The 15749-nt window shown below is 48.6% G+C and overlaps 2 pseudogenes; one reads left to right on the top strand and one right to left on the bottom strand.

Moving 5' to 3' along the window:
• LOC141197627 (uncharacterized) overlaps window positions 1–15749 on the bottom strand; it is a 188091-nt pseudogene that overhangs the window by 78025 nt on the left and 94317 nt on the right.
• Window positions 12927–15749, top strand: part of LOC141197659 (uncharacterized) — a 43239-nt pseudogene continuing 40416 nt past the window's right edge.

Genomic DNA, 15749 nt, shown 5'->3' with positions numbered 1-15749 from the left:
AAAATAATAAACGACCATAATCTTCACCTGTCCACCGTAGTCCATATAATCCCAAGTGTCCCACATCGATCTCATGAATAGAACGGCCACATCAGAAAATGTGACGTTTCTATTGTGCAGCCGCGATACACTGACAGGAGCGCGACCTCACTTACGGCACTACTGCTACGTGGGAATTTTTTGACAGTCTGTGTCAGGCGCAGCACTTCCTGTGATGCTGAAGCAGCCTGTGACATGCGCAGTACTATTTGAGATTCTTACTTCAACATACATGGCGCAGGATACACACAGGCGCTTAGAGCACATGCCCGGCCAGGACACTTCCTGGCGCTGACTCTGACATGTGCGGTAGCATTTGATAGACACTAAGTTTTGGCGCTATATTGTATGATCCAATGGGGTGAGTCATGTTATCTTATATTATTGAAAGCTACGCATCTGGTACTTGATTGCAATTAAATGTAATGTGTGTTTTGTGTAAATCTGCAATCCGTGTATCACCAGCACTTTATTTATAAATATACAATGAGGTTTGCACATGTCTTTTGTACTAGGCATTTTGGTTCTGTAAAGCACTTATGCACTTTATTTATATCATTGATTATCTGACGGATGACTTTATTTATATGATGTAACTTCACTTATTCACTGCTTGAGAAAGGCTCAAATCGGAGCCAAAACATCGCCACTAGCCCTTATGGGCCATTAAACCACATTATGTTTTCTACAGGGAGTGCAGTCCTTTATTTTTGGAGTAGATACATGGATAGATAGATATACAGATAACAGATAGATAATTGATAGATACATAAACTGATAGATAAATAGATATACAGATATTAGATAGATACATAGATAATAGATACATAGACTGATAGATAAATAAATAGATAGATATATAGATAGCTGTCTGAAAGCAGGAAAAACGGTAATCTGTCCTGTGCGCTGACGGCACAGTCACTGTGTCTCTTGGACATCGTGTTCTGTATCTGCACTTCTGATTAGCTACAATACCTAGTCGCTGATAACAATGCCTCAAATAATAACCTGAAAAGTCCTCTGTATCTGTGTGAATAAAGTCCTATGTATCTGTGTGAATTAAAGTCCTCTGTATCTGTGTGAATAAAGTCCTCTGAATTAGTGATGATCGAGCATACTCGCAAGTACTCGCCCGAGCATCTCAGTACTCGAGATGCTCGGAGCTCGCCGAGTACTTGCGATATGCTCGGGCGGATGCTTGGGTCCCCTCCCTGCATGTTTGGCGCCCTTTTTTGAGTGCCAATCAACATGCAGGGATTGCCTGCCACTCACTGTAATGCCGCAGCCATGTTGGTTGTGGCATTACAGTGATTGGCTGGCCGCACAGCGTTATCAGGTCTATATCAGACCTGGCGCCGCTGTGCTCATCAGTCTACTCCGCAATCAGTCAGTGTAGGGAGAGGTGCTGCTGAGCTAGGGAGAGATTTGGTTGTGTATTAGGTAGTGTAGGAAGAAAACAAGTACATTACACATATCCATCTCAACAAACAGTCCTGAGGACTAATCCATCTGCAGAGATATCAGGCAGGCAGTGTATATAGGCAGACAGGCAGTGTATATAGCAGACTGCAGTGCATATAGCACAAGAGGCTCCATTCCAATTCTGCCTTCTGCTGCTGTTAGATATTTCTAGAAGAAGGCCCAGGTCTCAGGGGCCAGGAATAATTTTTTGGTGGATCTTAATCCTCATTATTTGCTTAAAAAGCAATCCAGAGAACCCCGTTTTTCTGCGCCATGTGCTTGTTGGCACTGCAGAATACAACCAGGTCCTTTCCTTATTACAGCGCTAAAAATTCAGCTATTTAAAACTCTGGTTTGTCCGTCACACGGATCACATATAATTGCGCTGAAAATACAGCCATTTTTGGCCTCCATTCAAATTTTTTTTCAGTGTGTCAACAAAGTTTTTGACACCCATTTGCTGTTCAAAATACACTGCTCAAAAAAATAAAGGGAACACTCAAATAACACATCCTAGATCTGAATGAATGAAATATTCTCATTGAATACTTTGTTCTGTACAAAGTTGAATGTGCTGACAACAAAATCACACAAAAATCATCAATGGAAATCAAATTTATTAACCAATGGAGGCCTGGATTTGGAGTCACCCCCAAAATTAAAGTGGAAAAGCACACTACAGGCTGATCCAAATTTGATGTAATGTCCTTAAAACAAGTCAAAATGAGGCTCAGTATTGTGTGTGGCCTCCAAATGCCTGTATGACCTCCCTACAATGCCTGGGCATGCTCCTGATGAGGTTGCGGATGGTCTCCTGTGCGATCTCCTCCCAGACCTGGACTAAAGCATCCGCCAACTCCTGGACAGTCTGTGGTACAACGTGACATTGGTGGATGGAGCGAGACATGATGTCCCAGATGTGCTCAATCGGATTCAGGTCTGGGGAACGAGCGGGCCAGTCCATAGCTTCAATTCCTTCATCTTGCAGGAACTACTGACACACTCCAGCCACATGAGGTCTGGCATTGTCCTGCATTAGGAGGAACCCAGGGCCAACCGCACCAGCATATGGTCTCACAAGGGGTCTGAGGATCTCATCTCGGTACCTAATGGCAGTCAGGCTACCTATGGCGAGCACATGGAGGCTGTGCGGCTCTCCAAAGAAATGCCACCCCACACCATTACTAACCTACTGCCAAACTGGTCATGCTGAAGGATGTTGCAGGCAGCAGACTGCTCTCCACGGCATCTCCAGACTCTGTCACGTCTGTCACATGTGCTCAGTGTGACTCTGCTTTCATCTGTAAAGAGCACAGGGCGCCAGTGGCGACTTTGCCAATCCTGGTGTTCTGTGGCAAATGCCAAGAGTCCTGTTCGGTGTTGGGCTGTGAGCACAACTCCCATCTGTGGATGTCGAGCCCTCATACCACCCTCATAGAGTCGGTTTCTAACCGTTTGTGCAGACACATGCACATTTGTGGCCTGCTGGAGGTCATTTTGCAGGGTTTTGGCAATGCTCCTTCTGTTCCTCCTTGCACAAAGGCGGAGGTAGCGGTCCTGCTGCTGGGTTGTTGCCCTCCTACGGCCCCCTCCACGTCTCCTGGTGTACTCGCCTGTCTCCTGGTAGCGCCTCCAGCCTCTGGACACTACACTGACAGACTCAGCAAACCTTCTTGCCACAGCTTGCATTGATGTGCCATCCTGGATGAGCTGCACTACCTGAGCAACTTCTGTGGGTTGTAGAGTCCGTCTCATGCTACCACGAGTGTGAAAGCACAACCAACATTCAAAAGTGACCTAAACATCAGCCAGAATGCAATGGTACTGAGATGTGGTCTGTGGTCCCCACCTGCAGAACCACTCCTTTATTGAGGGTGTCTTGATAATTGCCAATAATTTCCATCTATTGTCTATTCCATTTGCACAACAGCATGTGAAATTGATTGTCAATCAGTGCTGCTTCCTAAGTGGACAGTTTGATTTCTCAGAAGTTTGATTTACTTGGAGTTATATTCTGTTGTTTAAGTGTTCCCTTTATTTTTTTGAGCAGTGTAGTTACCTACAGGCCAGGTATTTAAAACTGTGGTTTCTCCGTCACACGGATCACATTCACATATAATTGCGCTGAAAATACTGCCATTTTTGGCCTCCATTCAAATTTTTTTTCAGTATGTCAGCAAAGTTTTTGGCACCGGTTTGCTGTTCAAAATAGTTACCTACAGGCCAGGTATTTAAAACTGTGTTTTTTTCATCACACGGACTACATATAACTTCGCTCCAAATTCAGCCATTTGTAGTGAGCGTGGAAGATATTGTCATCCATTTAAAATGGGCAAGATGCGTGGCAAGGGAAGGGGAACTGGACGTGATGGTGATGGTGTATGCAGAGGCCGAGGTCGAGGCTGTGGGCAAGCTGAAATTGTGCCACAACAAACACCCGCATCTTCTCGCCTGACCTTCCTGTCCCAATTCCTAGGGGACCACAGCACACCACTACTGAACCCAGAGCAGTGTCAAAAGGTTGTTGATTGGATAGCGGATAATGCTTCCAGTCACTTAGCCACCACCACCACCCTGTCTTCCACACGGTCAAGTCTCAGTAGCCGTGAGTCTGGACCGCATATTCCTCACCCTGATCCTCCTTCCTCCCACCATGCCAAGTGCCCAGAGACAAATGATCCCACACATTCGGGCCTCTCGCCCGGACCACTTGAAGCGGGGCAAAAGGAGATTGCATGTAGCAATGTCCAAATATTTGAGCAGCCACGGTCACACGAAGGCAACGGTGGGAAAGTGTCACAAGAGGTGGACGATGATGAGACACAAATGCCAGAAATTCAGGAGGAGGACCAGGGTGCGGAAGTGGAAGACGAGGCGGTGGATGATATAGTAACTGACCCAACCTGGCAGGAGGACATGCAGAGAGAGGACAGCAGCACACATGGGGAGGGAGGCAGATCACCCCAACAGGCAGGAAGAAGCAGTGTGGTGGCCGCAGACAGAAGGCAGGCAACCGTTCCCCTTAACACCAACACAAAGGAAGTTGCCAGTTAGGTCTTCCCGAGTCTAGTTGTTTTTTAAAGACTCTGTTGATAACCCCAAAAAGGCCATTTGCACCACCTGCCAGGCCAGCCTCAGCAGGGGTGGCAAAACTAGCAGCCTGACCACCACCAGCATGATCAGGCACATGGCAGCAAAGCACCCGACTTTGTGGGCCGAACCCCAGGATCCAGGAAGAGTGTCTGTGGGTGGCACTATTGCTTCTTCCGCTGTTGGGCATGCAAGCCAATACCCTGTCCATGGTGCATGCGAAGATGCCTCCTGCCCTGCACACTCTCAAGTAGCAGCATCAGGAAGCACGCCCTTGTCCCAGGGCAGCGTTCATTTGTCCATACCCCAGTCCTTGCAACGCAAGCGCAAATACACAGCCAACACCCCACAGGTCACACTACTAAATTCTCACATTTCACGACTGCTTGCTCTCGAAATGTTGCCTTTTAGGCTTGTGGTGACAGAAGCATTCCGCAACCTGATGGTAGCGGCCGTCCCTCGGTACTCGGTCCCCAGCCACCACTATTTCTCCCGGTGTGCCGTCCCTGCATTACACAAGCACGTGTCCCAAAACATTAGCCGTGCCCTCAACAACGCATTTACTGGGAAAGTCCACCTAACCGCGGACACGTGGACAAGTGCTTGTGGGCAGGGATGGTACATCTTGCTGATGGCACACTGGGTTAATATAGTGGAAGCCGGGACCCAGTCGGACCTTGGGATGGAACACGTCCTCCCGACGCCAAGGATTGCGGTCCCTAGGTCAATCAGGGTTGCCCCCACAGTCTACAACTCCTACACATCATCCTCCTTAGCCTCCTCCTCCTCTACAGCCTCCATCTCCGAAATGACCACATCAGTCACAAGCTGGAAGCACTGTAGCACTGCCTTGGCCATGTGGCAACAGGCTGTGCTGAAGCTAATACGCTTAGGTGACAAACCACACAATGCTGAAGAGTTGTGGACAGCTCTGAAAGAGCAGGCAGATCTGTGGCTCACACCGCTGAACCTACAGCCAGGCATGGTCGTGTGTGACAATGGCGGGAACCTGGTGGCGGCTCTGAGGCGAGGCGAACTCACACACGTACCATGCCTGGCCCATGTGCTTAACCTCGTGGTTCAGTGGCTTCTCAAATCCTACTCAGAGCTGTCGGATCAGCTTGTTAAAGTATGCGCCGTTAAGTATGGTGATCTCGCTTCTCTGTCTTCTGAAATGCTCTCTGCTCACACTCAAAGAGGATGCATTGCAGGCGGAGCACGATGAGATGGAGCAAGGAACCATACAGGGTGATTACACACAGCTCAGCCTCATCTCATCCCAATGTGGATTGGGTGACAATGAGGAAGAGGAGGAGGAGGAAGAACAGGAGCTAGTTTCATGGGCTATAGATGGTACTACCTGCACAGCTGTCATACCGTCTGTTCAGCGTGGATGGCCAGAGGACTGAGAGGAGGAAGAGAGCATGGTCAGTCATCCTCTTGGTGAGGACATGGAAGTCTTTTCTGTTAGCAGTCTGGCACGTATGGCTGAGTTTATGTTACGCTGCCTTTCCCATGACCCTCGCGTTCTCAAAATTTTGGGTGACAGTCATTACTGGTTGGTGACCCTTCTAGACCCACGCTACAAGGAGAACTTTATATCTCTTATTCCTGAGCGGACAAGTCTACAAAAATGGGGCTATTCCAGAAGGCCCTTGTTGCGGAACTATTTAAAAAAATCCCATCTGAAAACGCTGGGGGCAGGGGTCACAGTTCATTGGACAACCAAGGAGTACAAGCGAAAGAGACACAACTTCAATCCAGCAGAGGCAGGGGAACAGTGTCAAAGTTCTGGGAGAATTTTCTCAGCCCCTCCCATCGCACAGGCCCTGAGGCGCGGGGTACTCTCACAAGGAGTGCAAAGTTTGGGAAGATGCTGAGGGAGTACTTTGCTGACCGTACCAACGTCCTCCGTGATTCCTCTGTGCCATATAATTATTGGGTATCCAAGCTGGAAACGTTGATTGAACTGTCTCTCTATGCCTTGAAGGTCCTGGCCTGCCCTGCCGCCAGCGTTTTATCAGAGCGGGTTTTTAGTGCCACTGGTGGAATTATAAGTGATAAGCGCATCCGCCTGTCAACTGAAAATGCTGACAGGCTGACTCTTATAAAAATGAACAAGGGCTGTATTGGGCCAGACTTCTCAACACCACCGAATGATAGCAGCGTAACATAAACTCAAATCCAGTGTCTTTTCTTGAGAGGTGTATTCCCATGCACCTCCTCACACCCACACATGGGTATACGCTTCCTGATTTTGGCTATTTGCTCTTGTCCTCCTCCTTCTCCACATCCTCCACCACCATATCACCAGGGTGACCGTGGTCCGTGATGCAACATCCACATCATTTTTTTAAAGGTTGTTTATGATCAGGGCCGGCGTAAGCACCCGGCGCACCCGGGCAAGTGCCGGGGCCCTGAGCAGGCAGGGGGGCCCACTGGTGGTCGCGCACCCCGCCGGGCTATGGGCGGAGGAGAGCGGTGTCAGCGCCCGCCCTTCTCCGCCGCTTGCTCAGGGCCCCGGCAGCCGGATACTTACCTCTCCCCGTGCCTCTGCAGATCCGCTGTCTTCCTGCTCTGCGCTCCCTGTGACGTCTCAGGTCAGAGGGCGCGGTGACGTCTTTCCACCGCGCGCTCCCCTGAGCCGTCACAGGGAGCGCAGAGCGGGACGACGCCGGCAACGCTGGAGTCCGGACCCGAGCAGCGGGCAGCAGGTGAGGAGGAGGGAGGTGAGTATTTGATTTTTTTTTTTTTAATGTATGGAGGCATGGGGCATAATATGGGGGGGGGGGGGGGGTGACATCCTGCATGGGGCATAATATGGGGGGGTGACATCTTGCATGGGGCATTATAAAGAGAGGGGGGGGTGACATCCTGCATGGGGCATTATAGAGAGAGGGGGGGTGACATCCTGCATGGGGCATTATAAAGAGAGGGGGTGACATCCTGCATGGGGAATTATAAAGAGAGGGGGTGACATCCTGCATGGGGCATTATAAAGAGAGGGGGTGACATCCTGCATGGGGAATTTTAAAGAGGGGGGGTGACATCCTGCATGGGGCCTTATAAAGAGGGGGGGTACATCCTGCATGGGGCATTATAAAGAGGAGGGGTGACAGCCTGCATGGGGCATTATAAGGTGGGGAACTGCCTGCATGGGGCATTATAAGGGGGGGGGGACAGCCTGCATAGTGCATTATGTGGGGGGAACAGCCTGCATGGAGCATTATAAGGGGGGGGGGGGGACAGCCTGTATGGGGTATTATGTGGGGGGTAACAGCCTGCATGGAGCATTATAAGGGGGGGACAGCCTGTATGGGGCATTATGTGGGGGGGTAACAGCCTGCATGCAGCATTATATGGGGGCCAGTATCCTGTATGGAGCGTTATAGGGGGACCAGTATCCTGTATGGAGCGTTATATGGGGGCCAGTATCCTGTATGGAGCTTTATAAGGGGACCAGTATCGTGTATGGAGCGTTATATGGGGGCCAGTATCCTGTATGGAGCTTTAGAAGGGGACCAGTATACTGTATGGAGCCTTATATGGGGGCCAGTATTCCGTATGGAGCCTTATATGGACGCTAGTATTCTGTATGAGGGCCAAGTATTCCGTATGGAGCCTTATATGGGGGCCAGGATTCAGTATGGAGCCTTATATGGGGGCCAGTATTCCGTATGGGGCCTTATATGGGGGCCAGTATTCCGTATGGGGCCTTATATGGGGGCCTGTATTCCGTATGGGGCCTTATATTGGGGCCAGTATTCTGTGTGGAGCGATTCACCGGTTTCTGAGCTATTGCGGAATTTACAATAGATATCGCTCATGTAATGTAAGAAGTGAAATCTTTGCATTGTACTATATATATATATATATATATATATATATATATATATATATATATATATATTCTCTGCGGTATCTGTGCATCATGAATCGTGGTATGTATTAAAGGGGCCCACTGAGACTCTTTCGCCCGGGGCCCAGAAAAACCTGGAGCTGGCCCTGTTTATGATGCCCATAAAAAAAAATTTTTATACAGTATGTTCATGTATACCCCCCAGGAGTAAATGTTTGTCAGCCCATACACTTAGTGCATGGGCATTACAAGTATAGGAGGCCTTCTCCTTTCTAATAAGAACATTTTTTTTATGAGGCCCTCCTCCACGTCTCTTCCAAGGGGCATTGGAGTGCCTCCCAATTTTTGGGAGCCCTTGCATTCATTGCATAGGCAAACACAATGGGAGACCCACTTCCTAATAATGGGAACATTGCTTTCAGGAGGCCCTCCTCTAAGTCTCTTCAAAGAGGTATTGGGGTGCATCTAAATTTTGGGCAGCCCTGCCAATCACTGCATACAAAATAACAGTATAGGAGACCCACTCTTTAGTAATGGGAACAATAAAACATAGCTGGCTGATGGCTCTCTAAGAATAGTGATGGCCGACGACTGGCCCTTTATGAATAGTAAAGGCCACCTGATGGCCCTATAAAAATAGGCTTTGTGACTTTCAGAGTCTCTCCATCATAAATGAAACATGATGCGTCTGATGATATCTCACACACCACATGGCCAGATAAGGTTGTAAAATGTTAAAATGACATTACCTATTCTATGGGGCAGCTCAGATCACCGTTTTTTTTCTCAAGCGTATTAGGCGTTCATGCAAAATCATAGCATGCTGTGATTGTACGCGTATATCGTGCGAGACTCGACAATGCAAGCCTATGGGTGTAAGAAAAAAATTGGTCGCCACACGGACCATCCGTATGCCGTCCAATTTTTATGGATACATTACCATTCTGTAGCATAGAACACTGTAAATAGTCCTGTAAATGATTGGAGAATAATGATTGCAGAGAAAATAAATGCATTGCATACTGATGTCATACAGATACACGGGCGAGAAAATATCGCATCATCGCATTACACACGGATTACACATGCATTACCATACGGAGAACTCGTGTGACTCTCATCAGTGAGAATCGGAATGATTTTGTCTCCGTGTAGTGTGACTCTGGCCTGAAGCTTCTGTTCTGCTTCTATAGTCTCAGAGATTAACAAGAACACATCCTTCTCAATAAGACTTTATACACACAACACTTGTTTTATTGTGGAAATTTATACCTCAAACTGTGTTTTCATTTGAACTTTATGTCTATATCCATATATAGATGTATATATATTTAGAGATAGTTGTATATTTACATATATCTATGTGAGGACACAGCATTTCTTCTTAATTCTGCCAAACGCATTGCTAGTCAGTCGGCACAGGGACAGGAGCTATTGTCGGTGACTCTAGTTGTAGATGTAATTAATTGTTCGAATCTTGAATGGCTGCTGTGTACAGATTATAGCGCCCCCTACAGCTTATTGTCCTGCTCTCCTTGTGGAATAAAGGCACATGCTAACTGACCCATTGATCATTGTTAGTTTCCTGTCTACCTATTGTATTAGTGCATTCAAGGTTGTTCTCATGCAAATATTGAAGGACTGGCTATGAACACTTGGACAATGAGAGAGGACCTTCTCCCAATCCTGTTGGAAAATACCTGACTACCAGCTGTGACCAAGAAAAATAGGATCTGCCTCTTTTTCCACACACTCTACAGCAAGCCACCAACCAGCTGGAGGAACACAGATCTGCTCCACTGACCATCACTGAACCCTCGAAGACACTGGAGAATCCAGGTTGGGGACAATCAGGTCACCTGGCCACATACCTCACTGCACTCACTCAGCTTCCTAAGCTTGCTGCTACCTCCTCCCTGGTTGCCGGCCAGAAGTTGGGGTAGTCGGCCCTGGATGCTCCGAAGTCACAGCTGCTCAGAGCCAGTGGAAAGGTGAGACTATGTCATGTGCACCATCTCATGTACTTGCTGGGGTTGTACTGTATGTGACTGGCTGGTATTGGGGCAATAAATTATTGCCGCACTGTGTTACCCTCACCCTGTCTGGTCTGAGTAATGTTCACGGGAAAGGAGATCGGGCGTTCAGTGGTGTGAGCCCTGGTCCATATGGTTTTCTAAAGATGAGACCACCCACTGACCCTCGTGTCTCCACTCTATCTATTTATTATATTTCAAAATGTTTATAAATTTCTCTATAAAATGCTATATGACAATGATTATATAATGTACATTGTGGACCATTCAGCCTCAGATGCAGAGTGTGAACATTGCCAAAAATCTATATTGTACATTTAACTGAAATAAATGATACAATCAGAAATGTTAACCATTTAGACGGTTTTCAAAAAGTTCCGGATAAATATGAACAAAATATAAATGTTCATTGATAAGCCGTGAATTCAGCGGGTCGGTCCTGAGGGAATTTACATCCCATGTAGGAATTCAGGGGATCTGGGAAGGGATTTCACACCATATGAACAACACCGGATGGAATGGGCCCAGATAACCAGGATCCCAGGCTGGAAAAGATCCATACGCTGGTTTTCTTCGATGCCGATATGAAAGAAATAAAAACAAATATTTTCTTTTTATAATTATTTGATATTAACCCCTTTACCACTTTGGGCTTCTCCATTTTTGCGTTTTCTGCTCCCCTTCTCTCCAGAGCCATAACAGTTTTATTTTTCCGACAATATGGCCATGTGAGGGCTTGTTTTTTGCGAGACGAGTTGTACTTTTGAACGACACCATTGGTTTTACCATATTGTGTACTGGAAAACAGGAAAAAAATTCAAAGTGCAGTGAAATTGCAAAAAAAGTGCAATTTCACAATTGAGACTCACCGGCGCCTGCGCACAAGTTTCCTGCTCCACAAGTCTACACAGACGGCGGGATCCGGCCGGGAACTGCACGTCACAGGCCCCTGTGACGTGCTGGGGAGGAGGGGGGATATGGGAAGTAAGCTAATAGGCGGGGATTTCTTCGCGTCCCCCAGACGTGAAACTTGCCAAAACTAATTTAATAAAAAGCTATTACACAGCAAGCAGACCTCTAATATGGTACATTCAGGTAAGTATAGATTCATACTTCACCTGTATCCCCATATTAGAGGTCTGATAGGTCCCAGGGGGTGACATATTCCCTGAAACATGTTAACTGCCATGGGAGGATCGCGACTCCACCTGTGGCTGTTAGGGGCATGTGACAGCTGTACAGATCAGCTGTCATGTCCTTGGAAAGGGGCGGTGTCATCACCGGAGTTCACACGCCTCGCACACGCGCAGCTCCACATGCCTCGCATACATGCGCGGCTCTTCTCCGTACACGCGCGGCTCTGCTCCGAACGTCTCGTACACGCGCGGCTCCGCTCCGTACGCCTCGTACGTGCGCGGCTCCGCTCCGTACACCTCGTACACACGCGGCTCCGCTCCGTACACCTCATACACGCGTGGCTCTGCTCCGTACACCTCGTACACGCGCGGCTCTGCTCCGTACACGCGCGGCTCTGCTCCGTACACGCGCGGCTCTGCTCCGTACACCTCGTACACGCGCGGCTCCGCTCCGTACGCCTCGTACACGCGCGGCTCCGCTCCGTACGCCTCGTACACGCGCGGCTCCGCTACGTACGCCTCGTACACGCGCGGCTCCGCTACGTACGCCTCGTACACGCGCGGCTCCGCTCCGTACGCCTCGTACACGCGCGGCTCCGCTCCGTACGCCTCGTACACGCGCGGCTCCGCTCCGTACGCCTCGTACACGCGCGGCTCCGCTCCGTACGCCTCGTACACGCGGGGCTCCGCTCCGTACGCCTCGTACACGCGCGGCTCCGCTCCGTACACCTCGTACACGCGCGGCTCCGCTCCGTACGCCTCGTACACACACGGCTCTGCTCCGTACGCCTCGTACACACGCGGCTCCGCTCCGTACGCCTCGTACACATGCGGCTCCGCTCCGTACGCCTCGTACACACGCGGCTCCGCTCCGTACACCTCGTACACACGCGGCTCTGCTCCGTACACCTCGTACACACGCGGCTCCGCTCCGTACGCCTCGTACACACGCGGCTCCGCTCCGTACGCCTCGTACACATGCGGCTCCGCTCCGTACGCCTCGTACACACGCGGCTCCGCTCCGTACACCTCGTACACACGCGGCTCTGCTCCGTACACCTCGTACACACGCGGCTCCGCTCCGTACACCTCGTACACACGCGGCTCTGCTCCGTACACCTCGTACACACGCGGCTCTGCTCCGTACACCTCGTACACACGCGGCTCTGCGACATCCACACTGTAAACCCCTCCTGACCCCACACATAAACTTCAGCTCATCCAGCACCATGACAACCAGCACAGCAGAGTCCTGCATCCACTGAGGCCCCTGATCATGTGACCCCTGACTCCTCCCCTCCTGTGACCTCATCACAGGTCCTGTGCGCACAGAGCAGCCATATATGTGGTGGCGGCTCTGCAGGTGGAGGTATGTGGAGACCCCATTACTGGGCGCAGGGGGCATTAACCCCTTCAGCACAGAGACGCTTTTGGGGTCTTGTGTTGCCCCTTTATAAGAATCATAAGGTTTTTGTTCTGTTTCCTGTAATAGATACATACGACCCAACTATGGAGACAGGAAGGGAGGAAACGTATAGTTCTCATAGTACAGGACCCCTTTACTGCCCCCCACAGTGTAATGCCCCCATTATGCCCCTTATGCAGGATGTATGATGCCCCCCACAGTGTAATGCCCCCATTATGCCCCTTATGCAGGATGTATGATGCCTCCACACAGTGTAATGCCCCCATTATGCCTCTTATGCAGGATGTATGATGCCCCCCACAGTGTAATGCCCCCATTATGCCCCTTATGCAGGATGTATGATGCCCCCCACACAGTGTAATGCCCCTTATGCAGAATGTATGATGCCCCCACACAGTGTAATGCCCCCATTATGCCCCTTATGCAGGATGTATGATGCCCCCACACAGTGTAATGCCCCTTATGCAGTATGTATGATGCCCCCATTATGCCCCTTATGCAGAATGTATGATGCCCCCACACAGTGTAATGCCCCCATTATGCCCCTTATGCAATATGTATGATGCCCCCACACAATGTAGTGCCCCCATTATGCCCCTTATGCAGGATGTATGATGCCCCCCACACAGTGTAATGCCCCCATTATGCCCCTTATCCAGTATGTATGATGCCTCCACACAGTGTAATGCCCCCATTATGCCCCTAATGCAGTATGTATGATGCCCCCACAAAGTATATGCCCCCATTATGCCCCTTATGCAGTATGTATGATGCCCCCACACAGTATATGCCCCATTATGCCCCTTATGCAGTGTGTATGATGCCCCCACACAGTATAATGTTCTCACAGTACCACCTGCAGTTGGAATAATCCCTCTGGAATTGGTTTTCCTTTGCCTGCTCCCCTCCATGTATACCCCCGAGCATGTATACATGCATGTAGGGGAGCAGGCCTTACTAGATATCGAGGCTTTGTACAGTAATACACTGTGTTCCAAATTATTATGCAAATAATATTTTCTCAGATTTTCCCAAATTACCTATATGAATTGCAGTCATTGTAATTTTCCAGTCAAATAACTATTAGAGTACAATTGAAAGGTTTTTGTACTAACTGCCTATGATAACAGTATATTTTTTAAAAAATAAAAAACTCAAACTGCACTCAAAATGCATGTTCCAAATTATTATGCACAGCAGAGTTTTCAACCTTTTCATTTTAATAAAGAACAAAAAAATGGTCATTTTTGAAATTATAAGCATTAGCAGGTTATTACAAACTGAAATCAAACAGTTTTCAACTCAAAACTTTATTCTAGGTGATGTAACATTTGCACATAGGACCCCTTGTTCGAAAGGAGCTTCTGAACTCTCTCGTCCATTGAATTTGTCAGGTTTTGGATGGTTTCTGCTTTAATTGTTTTGCATGAGGACAGAATACCCTCCCAGAGCTGTTGCTCAGATGTGAACTTCCTCCCGCTATCATAGACACTCCTTTTGATGATGCTCCAGAGGTTCTCAATGGGGTTGAGGTCAGGGGAGCATGGGTGCCACACCATAAGTTTGTCCCCTTTTATGCCCACAGCAGCCAGAGATGCAGATGTGTTATGTGCAGCATGAGACGGTGCATTATCATGCATGAAAATGATCTTGCTGTGGAATTCACGGTTCTTCTTCTTGAACTATGGCAGGAAGTACTGTTTGAGAAACTCAACATACATTATGGAGTTCATCTTTACCCCTTCAGGGATCCTAAAAGGGCCAACAATCTCTCTCCCCATGATTCCAGCCCAAAACATTACTCCACCTCCTCCTTGTTGGCACCGTAGCCGTGTTTGCATGGGGTGTCCATCAACCAGCCATCCTCCACTCCATCCATCTGGACCATCGAGATCATTTCATGCATGATGCGGTAATCCCCCGGTTCAGTGAGGGCTCCGGCGCTGAGCCCGCACTGAACCGAGCACATGTCAGCTGATTCTTACAGCTGACATGTGCCCACAACAGCCGCAGGTGGAATCGTGATCCACCCGTGGCTGTTAACCAGTTAAATGCCGCTGTCAATCTCCGACAGCGGCATTTAACTCGCGCTTCCGGGTAGCGCGTCACTTACCCCGCCCATCAGCGACCCCGTCACGTGATCGCGGGTCGACAATGGGTGGTCATGACAACCCTGGGTCTGCAGCAGACACCAGTGGTTGTCATGATCCTGTCGCTATGAGCGCCACCTAGTGGTCGGCGCTCATAGCACAGGACCATTTCTGCTACATGCAAGGGATCTGCTCGTCCCCTGCATGTAGCAGAGCCGATCAAAAGAGTGCTGCTTCTAGTCTCCTATGGAGACTACAGAAGAAAGCAAAAAGTGAAAAAAAAAAAGTTTTAAAAAATATGAAAAAAAATAAAAAAATATAAAAGTTTAAATCACCCCCCTTTCGCCCCATTCAAAATAAAATAATAATAAAAAAAAAACATATACACATATTTGGTATCACCGCGCTCAGAATCGCCCGATCTATCAATATAAAAAAGAATTAATCTGATCGGTAAACGGCGTAACGAGAAAAAAATTCTAAACGCCAGAATTACGTTTTTTGGTCGCCGCAAAATTGCAATAAAATGCAATAACGGGCGATCAAAACATTGTATCTACGCCAAAATAGCATCAATAAAAACTTCAGCTCGGTGCGCAAAAAATAACCCCTCAC

Source organism: Phyllobates terribilis, unplaced genomic scaffold, assembly GCF_046119375.1.
Source record: "Phyllobates terribilis strain yellow unplaced genomic scaffold, ASM4611937v1 Scaffold_85__1_contigs__length_6476398, whole genome shotgun sequence".
NCBI lineage: Eukaryota > Metazoa > Chordata > Amphibia > Anura > Dendrobatidae > Phyllobates > Phyllobates terribilis.
Note: the sequence above shows the minus strand (reverse complement) of the source record. Positions and strands in the feature narration are given on the sequence as shown.